Source organism: Lissotriton vulgaris, chromosome 12 (assembly GCF_964263255.1).
Source record: "Lissotriton vulgaris chromosome 12, aLisVul1.2, whole genome shotgun sequence".
NCBI lineage: Eukaryota > Metazoa > Chordata > Amphibia > Caudata > Salamandridae > Lissotriton > Lissotriton vulgaris.
The window spans coordinates 138,522,573-138,543,349 of record NC_141700.1 but is presented as its reverse complement, the minus strand read 5'-3'; positions in this window follow the sequence as shown (position 1 = coordinate 138,543,349).

Below are 20,777 nucleotides of genomic sequence, written 5' to 3'. Positions count from 1 at the left end.
TTAAAACCTTTGAAAGCTCTCTTCCATCTCAGGAGTCCAGTGAAATGTAATTCCCTTACATAGCAGCTTAGTGATAGGTGAAGTCAAAACTGAAAAGTTATCAATGAAGCACCTATAAAAATTAACAAACTCTAAAAAGCATTGTACTTCTTTTACAGAGTGGGGCCACTTCCATTGAGTAATAGCTGATATAGTTTGAGGGCACATGCTCACCCCTTCTGGAGATAATATAAACCCCACGAAGGTAACCTTAGACGCGCTGAATTCACATTTTCCAATATTACATACAACTTCTTGTCCCTGAGTTTCTCCGGGATAGCTCTGACATGTTTTGCATGCTCTTCCACAGACCAGGAAATTAACTTCTATGTAAGAAATGGCAGAAACATCAGACAATTTCCTCAAGACTTCATTAATGAAGAATTGGAAGGCGGCAGGTGCATTATGAAGGCCGAAGGGCATAACTAGATATTCAAATATTGCCAAACTTAAGGCCCGATTCACAAAGGTAAATTTAAACCAAAAGTTTAGCTTTACCGCTTTTCAGTATTCACAAAGGTAAAGTTAGACCAAAAGTCTAACTTAGACCCAAATTCTAACTTTAATACTTTTCGGTATTCACAAAGGTAAGTAACTGCTTGTAAAGTTAGACTTTTGGTCTAAGTTTACCTTTGTAAATACTGAAAGGTAGTAAAGTTAGACATTTGGTTTACGTTTTCCTTTGTGAGTACTGAAAAGAAGTAAAGTTTGACCTTTGGTCTAAGTTTAGCTTTGTGAATACCGAACAGTAGTAAACTTACACAAAAGTTTACAGTGCGAGAAGCGGTTTTCCATTTTTCAACTTCCTGTACTCGTCCCAAATGAGACGTCCCCCTTAAATCGAGTTCAGCTGGGGGTGGGGTTTGGCTTCAAATTGACCACAGGCTTGGGGCGCTCCGCGGTGCTAGTAAGTGTGGTGGCAGCACTACTGAAGGTCCGCTGAGCGCTGGGGGCAGACTGCGAGCTACCGGCATTGTGTGGAGCTCTTCTGTTACCCCTCTCCATTCCCGCCGTGTTCTTACTTTTTTAACAGCCTTATAGCGCCTGGCAGCGCGACCTTTTAAAATTGCTGAAATCTTTTAATTTCCTACCTTGCTATATTTGGGCCAGACAGCAGGTGACTTGAGACTCGTTTTCCTGCATAGGGTGTGCCTCCCTGCCCCGGTCCATCACGGCTGACGTGCCGATTGCTGTGGAGGGTAGGCGCCATCTTAGGTGAGGACCTGGTTCCCGGCGGTGACGCGCGCTGCGCTCTAGCTGGGGGTGGGGTTTGGCTTCAAATTGCAATGGCTCCCCGGAAGCGCAACGGACGAGCGCAGGGGGCGCGAAGGTAAGCCCGTCTGCGCCCGTCCGCGGGCGACCGTGGCTAGGGGCTAGTCCCTCTGTCCGTTCATTCGGATATTCTTCTTCTTATCTTTCTCATCTACATGCTAATTGGCCTCTTACAGCTATTACTCGGTTGAAACTCGAGTCATTGGGGTTACTATGCATCAGGGATACATTCCCTGAGATTTCGTCACCCCCATCACAAGTTTCTGCTGCTCTCTCCTCTCTGCCCCCCCTCGCAGGCACTGATCCCCCTCCTACTAAAGGGCCTCTGTTATCAAAACTCACAGTGAGCTATCTTAACACTCGCTCACTGGTTAGACACCAGTTGGAAATTTTCAATTACCTAGACTCTGTGAAACCCGATATATTGTTGTTGACTGAGACCTGGCTCAATGCTGAATCTACCCCAGACATTCTTGTGGCCATTCCTCCTGGCTACTATAATCTGCAAGCAGACCGAGCCTCAGATAGGCCAGGTGGAGGAGTAGCAGCGATTATTACATCCTCTATCAGATTCTCTTCTCTAACTACGGTCTGTATTCCTTTGGTTGACTATCTTGTGCTGAGACTGGAATCCTCAGCCACACCCCTGATCTGTGTGTTAGCATATCGCCCCCCTCAACCCATGCCTAATTTGTTGACGCTGTTTGGTGAGATGCTCTCTGAACTTATCATTAATAACTCTAATATCCTAATTTTAGGGGATTTTAATTATTGGCCTTTTGATGAAAAGGAGAGTGCTTGCTCCATCATGTTTTCGGATCTTTAATCCGGCATGAACTGTTGCCTACACATAAATACCCCGACCCACATTAAAGGTCATGTCTTGGACCAGGTCTGGACATCTAACGTGGAGATCTCGGTTCCCCTTATTTCCCCCTGCTTATGGTCAGATCACTTCATAATTTCTTTCTCCCTCACAGTTACTTGGGGCACCCCAGCAGAACCCTGCAGAGCAACTTTCAAGCCCGGAATTGGTGAATTTGTTGATCTACTCAAAATTTCTCTTACGAACTGGCTTGTAACAGCCAGTAATGTTGTCGCCCCGCTCAAACACATCAAGCTTAAGCGTCCACATGACGCACAAAAGTGGTTTACTGAAGACCTTAAAGCTTTAAAGTTCGAGCTTAGGCAGGCTGAGCGTCAATGGCGGCGAGGTTATGCCGCTGACACAAAGTTGCGGTATAGGTCCCTGCTCAAAGAATATAAAATTGAGATTCTATCTGCTAAGACCTCCTATTTTTCACAAAAAATTGTTAACTCCGCGACTAAAACGAAAGACATCTTCTCCATAGTGGAGGAGTTATCATATCCGGACAGGATTACCATCAAACCTCTTCCCTCCCAAGCGCTCTGTGACTCCCTTAATCAGTTTTTTGTGGATAAGATTACTAATATCAAAAAGAGCATCTCTCTCGCTGGCCCCCCTCTTTCCGTTGGGTCTGTTCTCTCTTCGTCCCTTCCTAATTTGCAGCAACTCACTCAGATTCCCTCAATCTCAGAGGATGAGTTTTCAACCTTGTTAAGTAAGGTCACTTCTGGGTCCCCGACTGACTGCTGTCCTCCTCTGATTCTTCGCGAGGCTTTTACAGCCTGCCCGCTTCCCCCCTTGAGACTTTTGAATTTGTCCCTCTCTTCCGGTTCGGTTCCCAGCTCTTTCAAGGTGGCCGAGGGCGTGCCCATTTTAAAAAAACCCACGGCAGACCCGACGATCATGAGTAATTTTCGCCCCATTTCCCTCCTTCCCTACTTTAGTAAAGTGCTGGAGTCTCATGTCACCAACACCTTGAGCTCCTTCATTGAGCACTCCCAATATCTTGACTCCCAACAGGCCGGTTTTAGACCCGCCCATTCTACGGAGTCAGTTATACTCTCAGTTATGGAAGATCTGCGGAGAGGAGCGGACTCTAACATCAGCCAGGTTTTGGTGCTCCTGGATTTGTCGGCCGCCTTTGACACGGTCGACCATAATATTTTGGTCGACCGTGTCGGGGAGGCTGGCATCCGGGGCACCGCTCTGGACTGGGTTCGCTCCTTCCTGTCTAATCGCCATCAGGCGGTTCGGCTCTCCCAGTTTACCGCTGACAGGGTAGATCTAACCTGTGGCGTACCGCAGGGTTCCTCTTTATCCCCCCTTCTTTTTAATTTATACTTGACCCCTCTTATCCGGTCTTTACGAGGCAATCATGTCACCGCGTTTAATTACGGGGATGACATTCAGCTGATTTTTAATATCGATGGTTCGGCGGAGTCTATCCACACCTTCCAGTCCACCCTCTGCCACATCAGCGATTGGATGGGGGCTAACCATCTGAAGCTCAATCCCAACAAGACTGAATTGGTCCTTGTCGGGGGTGCCGCCAAACCATGGAAATCCACCTTCTGGCCGGCGAGCTTGGGCTCTCCCCCTAATCCAGTCGACTCAGCAAAAAGTCTGGGCGTTATCATCAGTAACGATCTCATGATGAAGCCCCAGATTAATGCTGTAGTCTCTTCTAGCTTTTTTCAGCTCCGGAAGATCCGGAAGATATAGCCCGTTTTTTTACCACTGAAGCACTTACCTTAGTTCTGCTGGCCTTAGTCATTTCAAGAATTGACTATGCCAATTCACTTTATGTTGGCATCCCGTCCTATTTGTTGAAGAGGCTGCAGCTTATTCAGAACCAGGCTGCACGCCTCATCCATCATCAGCCCAGGCACCGGCACGTCAGCCCCCTATTAAAGTCCCTTCACTGGCTTCCCGTGTCTGAGCGGTGCAAATTTAAGCTAGTCTGCATCATTTTCAAGTCCCTTGCTGGTTTGAGCCCTTCTTTTATTTCTTCACTATTGCACTCTTATGTTCCTGCCCGCAATCTTCGTTCCTCCCACCTTGCCTTACTCAAGGTCCCTGTTTTTAAACGTAAAAAACATGGAGGTTCAAGATTCTCATTTCTTGCCCCTTCCTTTTGGAACTCACTGTGAGAAGTTGGCCTGATATGCAGTGCTCACTATTCTAGTGATCACTATGCATCAGTCCAAACGACCCTTATGGTGATTGGTTGTAAGTCAACCTTAGACCAGCTATCCTAGTAGCGTGGATACGAGCAGTCTTCGGGCTAAACTCTAGAGGGCGTGTTAAGCCAGCTGTTATACCATCACATATACCCCTTGAACACCAAGTGAAAGGACACCACACAAGTGTTATGAAAATAAACAGTGTTTTTATTAGAATCACAACAGCCCTGTACTCTTTATGAGGACAGGGTACTAAGCACACAACAAAACTCTTAAGAAAATACTTCAAGTGCACAATCTACACAAATGCCCGAGGGCACGGAAAGTTTAGTGTTCTCGGGCAAACCCGATAAGGTAAGTCGGAAGCGATAGGGACTCGGGACCCTTAAATAATGAGGCTAAGCGGGCACCGAAATGCCGAAGTTACCTAGCCCAGGGGCTGCGGCTGCACAAGTCTTTACAGACGTCGGCAGTCCTCGCTGACGAACCAGGAGCCGGAAGGAAGGAGTTGCTGGCCGGCGACCAGTGGAGATAGTTCGTAGAGATCCAAGCCTGGATCAGAGATGGATGACACCTAAAAGCAGAGGGGACCAAGTTCGTAACTACTAGCCAGTAGTCAGAGGGTACCAGGAGGGCACCTGATGATCGTCACCTCGACTAGGTGAGTGGGCGACGCTAGGCTCTGCAGTCTCACGGACCAGGAGGCGTTGTCGGTGACCAGGATGGAGGTGCGAGCTGTCCCACGAAGATTGATGCTGTCGGCGTCGCTGGGCCCAGGATTGGGGCAACAAGCCTTGGCAATTTCAGGGCCACGTGGTGGACCTAAAATGGTGTCTTGAGTGGACCAGGAGGGTCCAGGGTGCTCTTCTTCAGAGGAGAGCAAAGGCCAGTCTGGAGCAACCAGACCAGCAGCGTTGGTTGTCGGGCGTCGTCGAGAAGGCCACAAGCCAGCGGCTAGTAACCAGACAACGTGATGAGCAGCAAAGAGCAGAAGGGCCCCACGCAGATCGGGGAGATGCTGGGAGGCTGCACTTCGGTGCTGGGGCTGCTCAGGATCGGGGCTTCTCGGACCCCAGAGCACTCACCAGAGGATCTCTCGGTGATCGTGCTGGTTTAGAAGTCGTGCAGGTTCTGATGATGGCCGGTCCCTCGAGGTCTCGTCGCACCCACAGATCTCAGCTGAGCTGACGATGTGGGTAGAGGTCAGAGGTGCCAGGGAAGCCGGTTCTCATCGAGCTGGGCAGTTGGATTCCTGAGGAAGGACGTGCAGCAAACCGCAGAGTTCTTAGATGGTGCAGGGTGACTACTCCTTAGCCACAAGAGAGAAATCTTGAGAAGAGTCGAGAGTTCCTTTCGTAGAAAGTAGTTCTTGATTCAAAGATGATCTAATTTGGAAGGGTCCCCGCTCCTGCCTTTATCCTAAAGAAAGGGGTGGGTACGCGACTAGGTCCTGCCCTAGGGGTGGGACCAGGAAGGGGGGTGGTTACACCCCTCTCCCATGCCGGACTTTCCCCAGGCCAGGGGCTGGGGTGCCCCTGGAACTGGTTCTAGCCGGCAGATGCGTAGTGAGCACCAGGGTGCCACTCCGCAGTCACCTTCCTGTAAAGCCCTGCCTACCCAGGATACACAAAACCCTGTCTAGGATGGTGCGAGCACCGCCCCGGACAGGAAACCCTTTGTCCAAGCTCTCCTCGCTGGAAGGACTCCCAGCAGCAGGAGGTCAGACTCGTGTCTGTGGTGGCAGCATCCATTTTGTGGAGCTGAGGCTTCAGTTAACTTTAACCGGGGTTCACAATTACGTCCATGTCGTGTCCCTCTAGAAGGGCGGAATGCTAACCCCGTCGCCAGCATTGGTGAGGGGTCAGTATTCCGATTCGTATGACACCTTACTCGACATGTCTGGATAACGCGATACCGAAGTTAGCGATATGGTACGCGTTATCATGGAACAGCCATTGGGTCTTGGTTCCGCAAGCTGCAACCGGGCTCGGCTCGTGCCAGAGCCCAATTCACACAATTCCACGCACTCTACCTTCAGGATTGTCAAGGCCTGCCATAGGAGTGACTGATAGGAATTCGGGTGTCCATTTTAGGGTTAGATATAGGTATACTATATCTAAAGCAAAGGGCGAGTACACCACCTTGCCCCAGCTGTCGTGCAGCCAGTTGTGTCAGATTTAGATGGCCATCCAGCGGTGGCATAATACATGCTTCAGCCCCTGGTAGGCCCTGGGTACACCGATGCCCTGAGTTACAGGGTCTGACAAGGTGGCCCAGTTCCAATTGGGTAATGCACCTAAGGTACACATGTCAATTTAGCGAGAGAACAGCTAGGCTGTGGGTCTGATTGGCAAGCCCACAGCCAGAGAAAGTCATAAACCAGTGAAACAAAAGCAAAAATCTGGGTGATCATAGGATTGCAGACCCTACTCTCCTACATGACCCCCCTCCCCCCAAACGTTGGGACAATAAACTAACCTTGACCAGGTGAGTCTTCTTGTTCTAAGTGGAAATACCTGGAGAGCCCATCTGCATTGCCATGATCAGTGCCAGGTCTATGCTCCACTGTGAAGTCCATCCCCTGTAGGGAAATGGACCACCTAAGCAGTTTGGGGTTTTCACCCTTCATCTGATTTAGCCATAAGAGTGGCTTATGGTCGGTCTGAATCTTGAAATGAGTGCCAAACAAGTATGGCCTCAGTTTCTTCAGGGCCCAAACCACAGCAAAGGCCTCCCTCTCAATAGCTGACCAATTTTTCTCTCTGGGGGTCAGCCGTCTGCTTATAAAAGCAATGGGCTGGTCATTACCATCGAAATTCAGTTGGAATAGAACAGCTCCCACACCCAACTCAGAAGCATCTGTTTGGACAATGAATGGTTTGGAGTAGTCTGGACTCTTGAGGATAGGTGCCGTGCACATGGCCTGTTTTAGGTCATCGAATGCATTTTTGACAGCTCGCTGTCCACTGAACCTTTTTTGGCATTTTCTTACTTGTCAGTTCATTAAGTGGAGTCACAATCGATCCATAATTTCTGACAAACTTTCGGTAGTAACCAGTCAGGCCCAAGAAAGCTCGAACCTGAGTCTGGGTGGTTGGAGGAGCCCAGTCCCTGATTGACTGTATTTTGCTCTCCAGTGGTTGAACTTGGCCTCCACCTACAAGATGGCCCAAGTATACAACCTGTGTCTGCCCTATCTGGCACTTGGTGGCCTTGATAGTGAGACCTGCCGCTTGCAGAGCCTCTAACACTTTCCTCAGGTGGACCAGGTGATCCTCCCAGGTGGAGCTAAAGACAGCAATATTGTCAAGATACGCCGCACAGAAGTCATCCAGCCCAGTGAGAACGTGATTCACCAGCCTTTGGAAGGTGGCAGGTGCATTTTTCAAACCAAAGGGCATTACCACAAATTGATAATGCCCACCAGGGGTAGAAAATGCTGTCTTAGGCTTGGCGTCCTCAGCTAACCTGATTTGCCAATACCCAGCTGTCAGGTCAAACGTACTTAAGTAGTTGGCAGAAGCCAATCTATCTATAAGCTCATCTGCCCTTGGTATTGGGTGGGCATCAGTCTTAGTGACTGCATTGAGACCCCTGTAGTCTACGCAGAACCTCATCTCTTTCTTACCACCCGGGGTGTAAGGCTTCGGCACTAGAACTACGGGACTAGCCCAAGGGCTATCCGAGGGTTCAATGACTCCCAACTCCAACATTTTCTGCACTTCAGTTTTGATGCAGTATCTAACGTGATCGGGCTGCCTGTAGATCTTACTCTTGACGGGCAAGCGGTCACCAGTGTCAACCTCATGGGTACACCAATTGGCCTGACTGGGTGTTAGAGAGAACATATGCCGGAAGGATTGAAGAACCTGTTTACAATCCTTCTGTTGATGTTCAGAGAGGCTGCCACAAAAGACAACACCGTCCACTGATCCATCATCAGGATTCTGAGTGAGCAGGTCTGGGAGAGGGTCACTCTCTTCCTCCTGTCCCTCATCTATGGCCATGAGCAAGCTCATGTCCGTCCTGTCGACATATGCTTTGAGCCTGTTAACATGGAGCACCCTGTGGGGGCTCCGGGGAGTGCAAAGGTCCACCAGGTAGGTGACCTCTCCCTTTTGCTCAAGAATCGTGTGGGGCCCAGACCATTTGTCTTTGAGTGCTGCTGGGGCCACTGGCTCCAACACTCACACCTTCTGTCCAGGCTGGTAAACAGTCAGGACAGCCTTTTGGTCATGCCAAGCTTTTTGGAGTTCTTGGCTGGCCTTAAGGTTTTCAGATGCCTTTTCCATGTACTCAGCCATCCGAGAGCGGAGACCAAGCACATAGTCCACTATGTTGGTTGCAGGCTTTTTGAGAGGTCTCTCCCATCCTTCCTTCACCAAACACAGGGGTCCTCTAACAGGATGCCCGTACAAAAGTTCAAAAGGGCTGTAGCCAACCCCCTTCTGTGGGACTTCTCTATAAGCGAATAAAAGGCAGGGAATCAGGACGTCCCATCTACGCCGGAGCTTTTCAGGTAGTCCATGAATCATCCCTTTTAGGGTCCTGTTGAACCGTTCAACAAGCCCATTGCATTGTGGATGATAGGGTGTAGTAAACTTGTAGTTGACACCACATTCCTTCCACATAGCAGTCAAGTAGCTCGACATGAAGTTTGCACCTCTGTCAGAGACAACCTCCTTAGGGAAGCCCACTCTGGAGAACACTCCAACTAGGGCTCTTGCCACAACAGGTGCTGTAGTGGTCCTAAGGGGAATAGCTTCAGGATACCTGGTGGCATGATCCACTACCACCAGTATAAACTTGTGCCCTGATGCTGTCTGGGGTTCCATTGGACCGACAATGTCAATCCCCACTCGTTCAAAGGGCACCCCCACCACAGGCATTGGTATAAGGGGGGCCTTTGTTGTGCCACCTGACTTACCACTGGCTTGGCAAGTGACACAGGAGCGACAAAAATCCTTGGTATCCTCGTTCATGTGAGGCCAGTGAAAGTGTGAGACGAGCCTGTCCCACGTCTTCGTCTGGCCTAAGTGTCCTGCTAAGGGAATCTTGTGGGCCAAGGTAAGAAGGAAACCACACTGAGACAAGGGGATAACCAGCCTCCTGGTCAATGCAGGCTTGGGGTCTCTTGCCTCAGTGTACAGGAGTCCATCCTCCCAGTATACCTTGTGGGTACCTGTGGCGTTCCCAGCAGCCTCAGCAGCAGCCTGCTGTCTGAGGGATTCAAGGGAAGGGCAGTCTAACTGGTCCTTCCCCAGGTCTTCTCGTGAGGGTCCCCCTGAGCCCAGAAACTCGACTTGATCAAGTTCGAGTTCTTTAGGTTCAGTTTCCCGCAATTCCTGGAGGTCAGCCTCCTCTGAGACTTGATCCTCGACCTGGGGCAAGGGGGAAGGCGATGCCTTAACCCGACTGCTCTTCTTCTTGGGAGGTGTCTGGTCCATTGTTCCAGGATCCAGCACTGGTTCAGTGGGGCATCTTCTGACCTGTGACCTAGTCACAGCAAGCACATGTGCTGGCAAGCCTAACATCTCCATGTGAGTCCTGTGCTCCACTTCTGACCATTGTGATGACTCCAAATCATTGCCCAACAAACAATCCACTGGGAGGTCTGAACTAACAACAACCTTTTTCTGGCCATTTACCCCTCCCCAGGAGAAAGCAACAATCGCCATACTATGACTGGTAGTGACGTTGCTGGCATTGGTCACCAGGAAATCTGTACCTGGCATGATCTGTCCAGGGTCCACAAAGTTAGGTGTCACCATGGTGACACTGGCACAAGTGTCCCTATAGGCCTGAGCCATTCTTCCATTGATTAAAGGCGTCTGTCGGTATTTGCCCAAGGTATTGGGACTGACATCAGGGGACATATCCACATCCCCTGTACAGACAAGGACAGCCTGAGTGAGTGTGCCAACTAGGTTGTCACACCCCTCAGAACCCAAGGTTAACCCAACTAGTCCCTTGGAAGGTGCGCTACTACTGCTGGCTGTACTAGGGGGCACAGGTGCCTCAGGGGCTGCAGTAGCAGAAGTCTGCCCTCCTTTCTTGGTGCACTCACTAAACCAGTGAGTTTTACTTTTACAGTATTGGCACCACCTTTTCGATTGGCCTTCTTGATTCTTCTTTTTCTGGGAAGCCTGACCCCCCCCCTCTTTGGGTTGTTGGGGACCTGTCGAAGACTTCTGGTCATTTTGTTCCCCTTTTGAATCTTTACCCTTCTGGTCTGCTTTCTTCTGACCACCCTGGTTCTGGCCCTGGTTTTGCTTAACCCTTGTTCTGACCCATCTGTCTGCCTTCTTTCCCAATTCTTGGGGAGAAGTCAGATCCGAGTCGACAAGGTGCTGATGCAACAACTGGTTCTGACGATTGTTTAAAATCTGTTCTCGCATGATCAAATTATACAATCCTGTGTAATCAGTAACCTTATTGCCCAGCAACCAGCCCTCCAAAGCCTTAGTGGCACAATCGACAAAATCAGACCAGTCCTGAGACTGAGTTTTCTGGGTATCCCTGAACAGCAACCTGTACTGCTCAGTGGTTAGGCTGAACCCATCAATCAGTGTGTTCTTCAGGACCTGGTAATCGTTAGCGTCCTCAGCTCTAGTAGTGAGGAGCTTATCTCTACCTTTACCTTCAAAGGAGAGCCACAAGATAGCTGCCCACTGACTCTGGGGGACACACTGTACAGTGCAGGCCCTCTCCAAAGCAGTAATCCATTTGTGGATGTCATCCCCTTGCTTAAAGGGGGGCACTATCTTACTCAGGTGTCTAGTGTCTAAACTCCTATTTTCCCGCGGGGGAATGCTGCCACCAGTGGGATTTGTCCCACTCAATTCTTGCTCTCTAGCAAAGGTGAGTCTCTCTTTGGCCAGGGCAAGTTCTTCCCTTTCGATCCTTAGATTGACTTCCCGCACTTTAGCTTCGTACACTCTCCTCTGAGGGGATGTCATCCCTCTTTGAGAAGAGCCTCGAGAGCCATTGGTTCGAACGGATCTATTAGAGCCTCTCGACAGAGACCTAACTCGTCCATTCCCAATGTTAAGCTGGCCTGAGAGGGGACCCAGGGGTCTCCTAGTACCATTCTCGTGCCGGCTTAAGTTGTCCCTAGTTAGCTGGCTAACTACTACTGGACCTTTGTCTGCCTCGTCCTCAGATGGCTCCAGATCCTCATCCTCCTCTTCACCTTCTGCGGAGAGATGGATAAGGTCGGGGTCACCTAAGGTTCCCTCGAGGGGGGGCATATTCCCTTCTGGATGAGAAGGGTCTGTGTTACCAGCCCTCCTAGCATCATAAGTCTCCAAGAGACCAATCAGAAACGGAATGGTAGGGTTTGCACCCTGTTTTAGCTTCCGAGATGTACAGATTTGTCGCATCTCTTGGAAGCTAAGTGCAGCATATCTGGAAGTGACCTGTGGAAGGTCGACTGACACAAGGGGAGACTCAGTGTTTCCTCCTTTGTCTGACATGCTGCTTCTAGTGTGGTGTAAGTGATGCACCTACTTACACTATATGTTTACCTACTAATCCCTTGCTAAGAGTTGCAGCCAAGGTGTGCTAAGCCTTGAGGAGCTACAACAGCTGGTTCAGTAGAACTTAGAGTATTCTAAGCTAAGTTATATGTACCTGGAGTACTTATGCGATCTTTCACAAGATATTCTTAGGATACGCGTGGTAAAACAACAGCAAGCTCAAATCCCAACTGCTGCTCACCAATGTGAGAAGTTGGCCTGATATGCAGTGCTCACTATTCTAGTGATCACTATGCATCAGTCCAAACGACCCTTATGGTGATTGGTTGTAAGTCAACCTTAGACCAGCTATCCTAGTAGCGTGGATACGAACAGTCTTCGGGCTAAACTCTAGAGGGCGTGTTAAGCCAGCTGTTATACCATCACATATACCCCTTGAACACCAAGTGAAAGGACACCACACAAGTGTTATGAAAATAAACAGTGTATTTATTAGAATCACAACAGCCCTGTACTCTTTATGAGGACAGGGTACTAAGCACACAACAAAACTCTTAAGAAAATACTTCAAGTGCACAATCTACACAAATGCCCGAGGGCACGGAAAGTTTAGTGTTCTCGGGCGAACCCGATAAGGTAAGTCGGAAGGGATAGGGACTCGGGACCCTTAAATAAGGAGGCTATGCGGGCACCGAAATGCCGAAGTTACCTAGCCCAGGGGCTGCGGCTGCTCAAGTCTTTACAGACGTCGGGAGTCCTCGCTGACGAACCAGGAGCCGGAAGGAAGGAGTTGCTGGCCGGCGACCAGTTGAGATAGTTCGTAGAGAATCAAGCCTGGATCAGAGATGGATGACACCTGAAAGCAGAGGGGACCAAGTTCGTAACTACTAGCCAGTAGTCAGAGGGTACCAGGAGGGCACCGGATGATCGTCACCTCGACTAGGTGAGTGGGCGACGCTAGGCTCTGCAGTCTCACGGACCAGGAGGCGTTGTCGGCGACCAGGATGGAGGTGCGAGCTGTCCCACGAAGATTGATGCTGTCGGCGTCGCTGGGCCCAGGATTGGGGCAACAAGCCTTGGCAATTTCAGGGCCACGTGGTGGACCTAAAATGGTGTCTTGAGTGGACCAGGAGGGTCCAGGGTGCTCTTCTTCAGAGGAGAGCAAAGGCCAGTCTGGAGCAACCAGACCAGCAGCGTTGGTTGTCGGGCGTCGTCGAGAAGGCCACAAGCCAGCGGCTAGTAACCAGACAACGTGATGAGCAGCAAAGAGCAGAAGGGCCCCACGCAGATCGGGGAGATGCTGGGAGGCTGCACTTCGGTGCTGGGGCTGCTCAGGATCGGGGCTTCTCGGACCCCAGAGCACTCACCAGAGGATCCCTCGGTGATCGTGCTGGTTTAGAAATCGTGCAGGTTCTGATGATGGCCGGTCCCTCGAGGTCTCGTCGCACCCACAGATCTCAGGTGAGCTGACGATGTGGGTAGAGGTCAGAGGTGCCAGGGAAGCCGGTTCTCGTCGAGCTGGGCAGTCGGATTCCTGAGGAAGGACGTGCAGCAAACCGCAGAGTTCTTAGATGGTGCCTACGGATGCAGGGTGACTACTCCTTAGCCACAAGGGAGAAATCTTGAGAAGAGTCGAGAGTTCCTTTCGTAGAAAGTAGTTCTTGATTCAAAGATGATCTAATTTGGAAGGGTCCCCGCTCCTGCCTTTATCCTAAAGAAAGGGGTGGGTACGCGACTAGGTCCTGCCCTAGGGGTGGGACCAGGAAGGGGGGTGGTTACACCCCTCTCCCATGCCGGACTTTCCCCAGGCCAGGGGCTGGGGTGCCCCTGGAACTGGTTCTAGCCGGCAGATGCGTAGTGAGCACCGGGGTGCCACTCCGCAGTCACCGTCCTGTAAAGCCCTGCCTACCCAGGATACACAAAACCCTGTCTGGGATGGTGCGAGCACCGCCCCGGACAGGAAACCCTTTGTCCAAGCTCTCCTCGCTGGAAGGACTCCCAGCAGCAGGAGGTCAGACTCGTGTCTGTGGTGGCAGCATCCATTTTGTGGAGCTGAGGCTTCAGTTAACTTTAACCGGGGTTCACAGTTACGTCCAAGGTCGTGTCCCTCTAGAAGGGCGGAATGCTAACCCCGTCGCTAGCATTGGTGAGGGGTCAGTATTCCGATTCGTATGACACCTTACTCGACATGTCTGGATAACGCGATACCGAAGTTAGCGATATGGTAGGCGTTATCATGGAACAGCCATTGGGTCTTGGTTCCGCAAGCTGCAACCGGGCTCGGCTCGTGCCAGAGCCCAATTCACACAATTCCACGCACTCTGCCTTCAGGATTGTCAAGGCCTGCCATAGGAGTGACTGATAGGAATTCGGGTGTCCATTTTAGGGTTAGATATAGGTATACTATATCTAAAGCATAGGGCGAGTACACCACCTTGCCCCAGCTGTCGTGCAGCCAGTTGTGTCAGATTTAGATGGCCATCCAGGGGTGGCATAATACATGCTTCAGCCCCTGGTAGGCCCTGGGTACACCGATGCCCTGAGTTACAGGGTCTGACAAGGTGGCCCAGTTCCAATTGGGTAATGCACCTAAGGTACACATGTCAATTTAGCAAGAGAACAGCTAGGCTGTGGGTCTGATTGGCAGGCCCACAGCCAGAGAAAGTCGTAAACCAGTGAAACAAAAGCAAAAATCTGGGTGATCATAGGATTGCAGACCCTACTCTCCTACACTCACTTCCTCTGAGCATCAGACTTGTTTTTCCCTATGTACGTTTCAGATCTCTTCTTAAAATCTATTTGTTCCGTAATGCCTTCTGCTAATGCCTACGTGTTGTGAACTGTCCCCCCCCTGTTGCTCGAGCGCCAAGAAACCGCTAGGTGTTAGCTGCGCTTTAAAAGTAATTTTTACATTACATTACATTACATTTTTGCATCTTTGACTTGATCAAGCAATGATTGAATTAATGGCAAAGGGTGTCTGTTTGTATAGTAATGTGATTATGGGATCAAGAGTCAATGCAGCACATAGGACAGCCCTCCATTTTTTACATAAACAAAGTGGTGAGGAAGCTAAGAAGCGGGGGAATCTGATAAACCCGAGTTGAAGCATTTCATCCAAGTAATTCCAGAGGTAAATGTTTTCTTTTCCTGTTCACGCATAAATTCTACTGCGGGGAATATGTGCTCCAGTAATTAAATCAACAAAACAGTCATAGGTCCATGAGGAGGAAGCGAAGAAGTGATTTTTTTTCTCAAACACCTTTACCAAATCCTAATAACACAAAGGTAATTCAGGTACAACTGTGTCAGTTATTACAGCTATCTCATTCTGGCTTTCTATCCCCTGTATACAGTGTTCCTCACAATTATCAGAAAGGAAGGAAAGAGTAGGACTCCTCCAGTCAACATCAGGATTGTGCTTCACCAGCCACGGTAGGCCAAGTATAGCCAGAACCTGTGGTGATTGAATCAAATCAAAACAGGCATGTTCTTCATGAGACCCCTGCATAATGAGACATCAATCACCAGTGACCTGAGTTATGGGAACAGACTTAGACATAGATGATTTTATCAATGTATCCTCAATGATAATGAGATGGTTAAATTGAGCAAACCTTTATTTGCCTTTAAGAGGAACCAACATTTGAAGAATTCCTTAGTGCAAACCTACAGAGAAGAACAACTACAATCCCAAATGACGTAGGTGATGAGTAAAGCCACAGGTAACTACAAATGCGCAGCTGCAGTATTTGTGCCCAATGTATGGAGAAAAAAACACATTAAATATCAGGGGATCAGATTCACAGTAAATTATTTTAACAACTGCAGTAGAAGCAATTTAATTTATCTTCTGCTATTCTGCTATGTGCTATGTCCATTTGGCCTGGTATATGTAGGGGTGACTAGTAGAGAGATGAAGTTGTGGGTATGTGACCATAAATCTGCTGAAAGAACGCAGAAAATAAATGCACCCCTATGGATCATTTTTGGGAAAAGGGTTGTGCGTGCACAGATATTAGATGGTTTATCCTGGAAAAGGTAATGAACTGAAGGAGAGGAAGAAACCCAGATGAGAGGAGAAAAATTAGGGAATAATGGTTTATCTCAAAATTTAACACCAGATGATCTGGTTTAAATAATAGGTAGGATCAGGATTGTTGTATTATTTGATGAGATTCTCCTAATTATCTTCACGAAGTAATATTTACCACATAATGTATAGCACACTCTGGCAGGATAAACATAAGCAATGACAAAGCTCTTGTAATCATGTATAGGCTTAGTGCTACTGTTGTACATTTAGGACAAGATTGACATTCTTGCCCGCACCTATTCCACTCTAAAATGGCACTCATGTTGAAGTGTTACACTAAGACCGTTATTGTAGGTTTGCGATAGGTCAGTGGCCACTTGTAATTGAAATGTGTCCAGTAAAATATACTTAGGGGTGTGGTTTAGAACGAGCTGGCCTGCTTAAACGCAGTCTAATGTCTTGGTAACTGTAATCTCAAGGAGGTAAGGCGACGTAAGATTACACGATTGCAAAATGCAGAGTTTGAGTCCAGTTGCATGAGGGCCATTGAGTCCTGCTTTACACCGCTCAGATACAGGGGGCGGGTAGCCTCGCTATAAGTAGAGGGGGTGGGTAAAATTTGAACTGACCAACCACACCTTAATAATGCATGCCCCGAATGTTGGTAGCGGTAAAAAGCGTAACGGGCCATACTCGCTTTGTTCTTTTAACAAGGAATGCAAGGACTGTGATAGCGAAGCCTTTCATTGATATAGACCTGTAAATTCAAGATATTAATGCGAATGCTATGGTCATCATACCTATTAGTAGGGAAGGTGTCCGATTTGTGTGAAGACACATATGCACCTACGTATTTCATTCATTTAGGAAGACATGAAGGGTTATAAATATATAGGTAACCAGATGAACAGCGCACCCGTTAACCACACTAAGGGGCAATTCATCAAGCAGCAGCGATAATTATTGCTGGTCGCTCTTAGCGAGATTTTTTTATCGCTGGCAATTATCGCCATGCTATCGCTGTATTAACAACGCATAGCGCAATGTCGATAATTTTACAGAGATAGAGGTCTTTTCCATGGAACATAGCTGGTTTTACAGCGATGTTCCATGGAAAACGCCAATAACATTGCTGATACGACCCTGTGGTCGTATCAGATTAATTCACCCCCATTGTTAGGTAAGTCAGCAAAAATGAGTGGGCCTCCTTGTAAATATTGGGATGTACATTTCGCAATATTTTACGAGGTAGTCCGTCAGGGGTACGCCCAGTTACACCCACTTTGCATCTCATTAGAGATGCGAAGTTAGGCGTGCGGGACACAGGCGCTAAGTCGAGGAAACACGCGCTAGCGTGTCCTTGATGATATTGCGATAAAATTATCGCCGCTTTTCACCCGAAAACGGACGCTAACGCGGCGATAATGTTATCGCCAGCCCTTGTTAATATGCCCCTAAATGTGCAGTGTCTTAGTGAATTTAACATCCGGAGAGTGAGGTTATGCCCCCCCCCCTCTTGGTTTTAAAATGCGATGTTTGTTTATAGGTGACTCTGAAGGTTAGGCAGGATCAAAACCCTGGAACTGCCCTACAATTAACACAGGAAGCTTGTGCCAATGAGTTTATTTTTCAGTCAGAGGCCACATTATGGAGCATTGATTGTCCCTTCTCCTTACTGGGTCAGAACGGTCACTATTCATATGTTATAAGGCTAGCTGTGAAGCATCCATGTGCCACGGATGAGGGATGAATTCTAATATGTACTCCCTTCTATTCTAGAATATCTTTTCACGACGAGGGGGAACCGTCAACAGTCTGAAGTATTCGATGAAATCTCGGCGAAAGGCTGAGGTTAATCTGAAGTTTTGATATTGTACAAGGTGAGCCACTACTTGAGCCCTCCAAAATAATATGAAAACTAAGCAATGAGCACTGCAGGAAGTGGTTTAAATGTAATAGAAATTGCTGCCTCTAATGTAGATTTCCGGGTTACAACAAGGGTGTCTCCCCTATTACAGATTTCTAAAAGCTTCAGGATTACCACACAGGGCTATAGGTGAAGTTGTGTGGGCGATCTTTATTAATTGGAGAGTAGTGTGAAATGGTCGACATAAGAATCAGAGGGCCAGATGTACGACCATTTTGCTTGTGCAAAATCAGTTGCAAATCTATTTGCCCATGCAAAATTGGCTCTACACAATGTACGAAATGAACTCGCAATTCTCAATTTTGCGTTGCGAATGAATACCGACTCGTAAAAAATGCAACCGCTTTTTGCGTATCCAAAATTGAGAGTCGCAAAATACAATGTATGGAGCAGTCACAAATTGCCTAAAAAGGCTCCCTTGAGCCACTGAGCTGACGAGCTCTTGGAGATGCACCTGTGCGCCATGGAGAGGTACTGAGACCTGTGAGGATTGTGGCAGCTTTCTCAGCAAACCCCAGAAGAATTTTGTTTTATCTCTCCGGTTGAAGGATAAAATCCATAAACACATGCACTAACCTGCACCAACTTTGGTGAAACACTCTGCAAAATTTCAAGTAAGCATTTAAATTGAACTGCATTTACCAGGATGCAAAGGGGCGAACTGTGCTGGGAGGTGAAGCAGTGTGCGCCCATCCCCCTACAAATTGCAATATGCGCAATTCGGCACCCTTGTGCATGCAATTTACCACTAACCAGAAACAGGTGGTAACCAGGCCCAACCTATAAAAACAGCCCCAGAATGCATCAGAAACCTTCCCACAGTGGCTGCCCTGCAAGTGATAGCGAGGCGGATGCAGATACTGGCTTCCAAGCAGAGGATGAGGAGACAGGAGAGGATATTCAGAGCCAGGCTAACATTGTTTGAGAAGTCAGAGGAGAAGATTTATGACCAGTACAGGCTGAGTAGCACAGTCATTCTAGACCTCATAGACACCTTGAAGTCACAACTTGAGAGCAGAACCCTGCTCAGCAATGCAATTCCCACACATGTGCAGGTGTTGTGCTCCCTCCACCTCTTGGCCACTGGTAGCTACTAGGATGTCAATGCAGAGGCTGGTGGTGTATCGCAAAGAAGATTTTCACATTATTTCCTTAATTTCCTAGAGGCCATGCTATACCACATCCATCAACACATATACATGCCATGGGATGATGAGATTCCCACAGGCCATAGGGTTGATAGATGGGACCCATGTGCCCCTATGTCCCCCATCCGGCATAGAATACATATTCCGTAATAGGAAAAGGACTCATTCCTTCAACATCCAAGTTGTCTGTGATACCAAAAACATCATCACAGACCTGGTAGCAAAATATTCTGGAAGCACCCATGATGCATACATATTCAGACACAGTGGCATATGCCAGAGGTTAGAAAGAGGTGACTTTGATGATGGATACCTCCTAGGTAATGATCTTTCCTGTCCCCATGGAAAAGCAATTGTACTTGTATGTCTGTATGCATGTCATCTCACCATTATATATCTCAAAACAGGTGACAGTGCGTATGCCCAGCAGCCATGGATACTCACACCGTACCTGTCTCCCAACAATGTCCATGAAAGGTGGTACAACAGGGCACATAGGCGCACCAGGACTGTGATTGAGCTCACTTTTGGTGCCTACACAAGAGTGGCAGAGCTCTGCACTATGCACCAGAGACAGTCTGTAACATCGTGGCAACATGTGCCATGCTGCAAAACGTGGCTTGCAGGGGTGAATTGCCCATGGATGTGTCTGACACAGAATCAGAGGATGAGGACCCAGGACCACCTGCGCTAGAGCAAAGGGATGGTAGCGCTGCAGCAGAGGGGAGTAGGCGCAGTGACCAGATTTCCAATAACTATTTTTTAAAAGTACGTACACATTAATTACCCACTGTCCTATGTGTAGGAGAGTAGGGTCTGCCTCCTATGGTTACCCCCACTTTTTGCTGTGATTCACTGGTTTATCCGCTTTAGTATGGCTGTGGTCCTGCTAATCAGGCCCACAGCCCAGCTGTTCTCTCACTAAATTGATACCATGTACTTTAGGTACATACCAGATTGGTTACTGGGTCACCTCTGTGAGCCCCTGTATGTACCATAGGTACCCAGGGCATAGGTGCACCCTAGGCCTACCAGGGACTGCAGCATGTATTGTGCCACCCCTGGTTAGCCTTCCAAACTGACACCACAGGTCTGTTCTAACAGCCTGGGCAAGGTGGTGTAATCAGCCCTTACTTAGATATAGTATACCTATATCTACCTTACATATAGACACATAGTAACCTATAAGTCACTCCTCTGGTAGGCCTTGACAATCCTGGAGGCAGAGTGCTTGGTTTTATGTGAGAGGGTGTGCTAGCATAATCTGAGCCACTCTGCAGCTTTTGGACCATCTTCTCAAAGCTGTTCTATGATATAGCTATACCATATACTCTTAAGTGCATTATAATCCTTGCGGTTCATGCTAACTTTGGTTTGGCTTAATCAAAACATGCCATGTAAGGTGTCAAACAGTTTGGAATACTACCCCCCGCCAGTTCTGGCGGCTGGGGTAGCATTCCACCCTTCTAGAGGGAGAAGACATGTAGTTACTGGTAAACCTGGTTAAAGTTAAACAGAGCTCCAGCATCACAAAATGGATGCTGCTGCCACAGACACGAGTCTGCCCTCCTGCTGCTGGACGAAACTCCGGCCGGGGAGGCTTGGACAATAGGTTCCCTGTCCAGGGAGGTGCTGGCATCTCCCCAGGCAGGATTTAGTGTATTGGGGCAGGAAGGGTTGCATTCAGTGAATGCTTTCCAGGCACTACCTGGGGCACACAAGGTGCTCTATGCATTTCCCAGTTCAAACCAGTTGCTGGGGTGCTCAGCCCCAGTTCTGGCGTGAAACTGTACAAAGGGGAAGGGGTGTAACCACCCCCTCCCCAG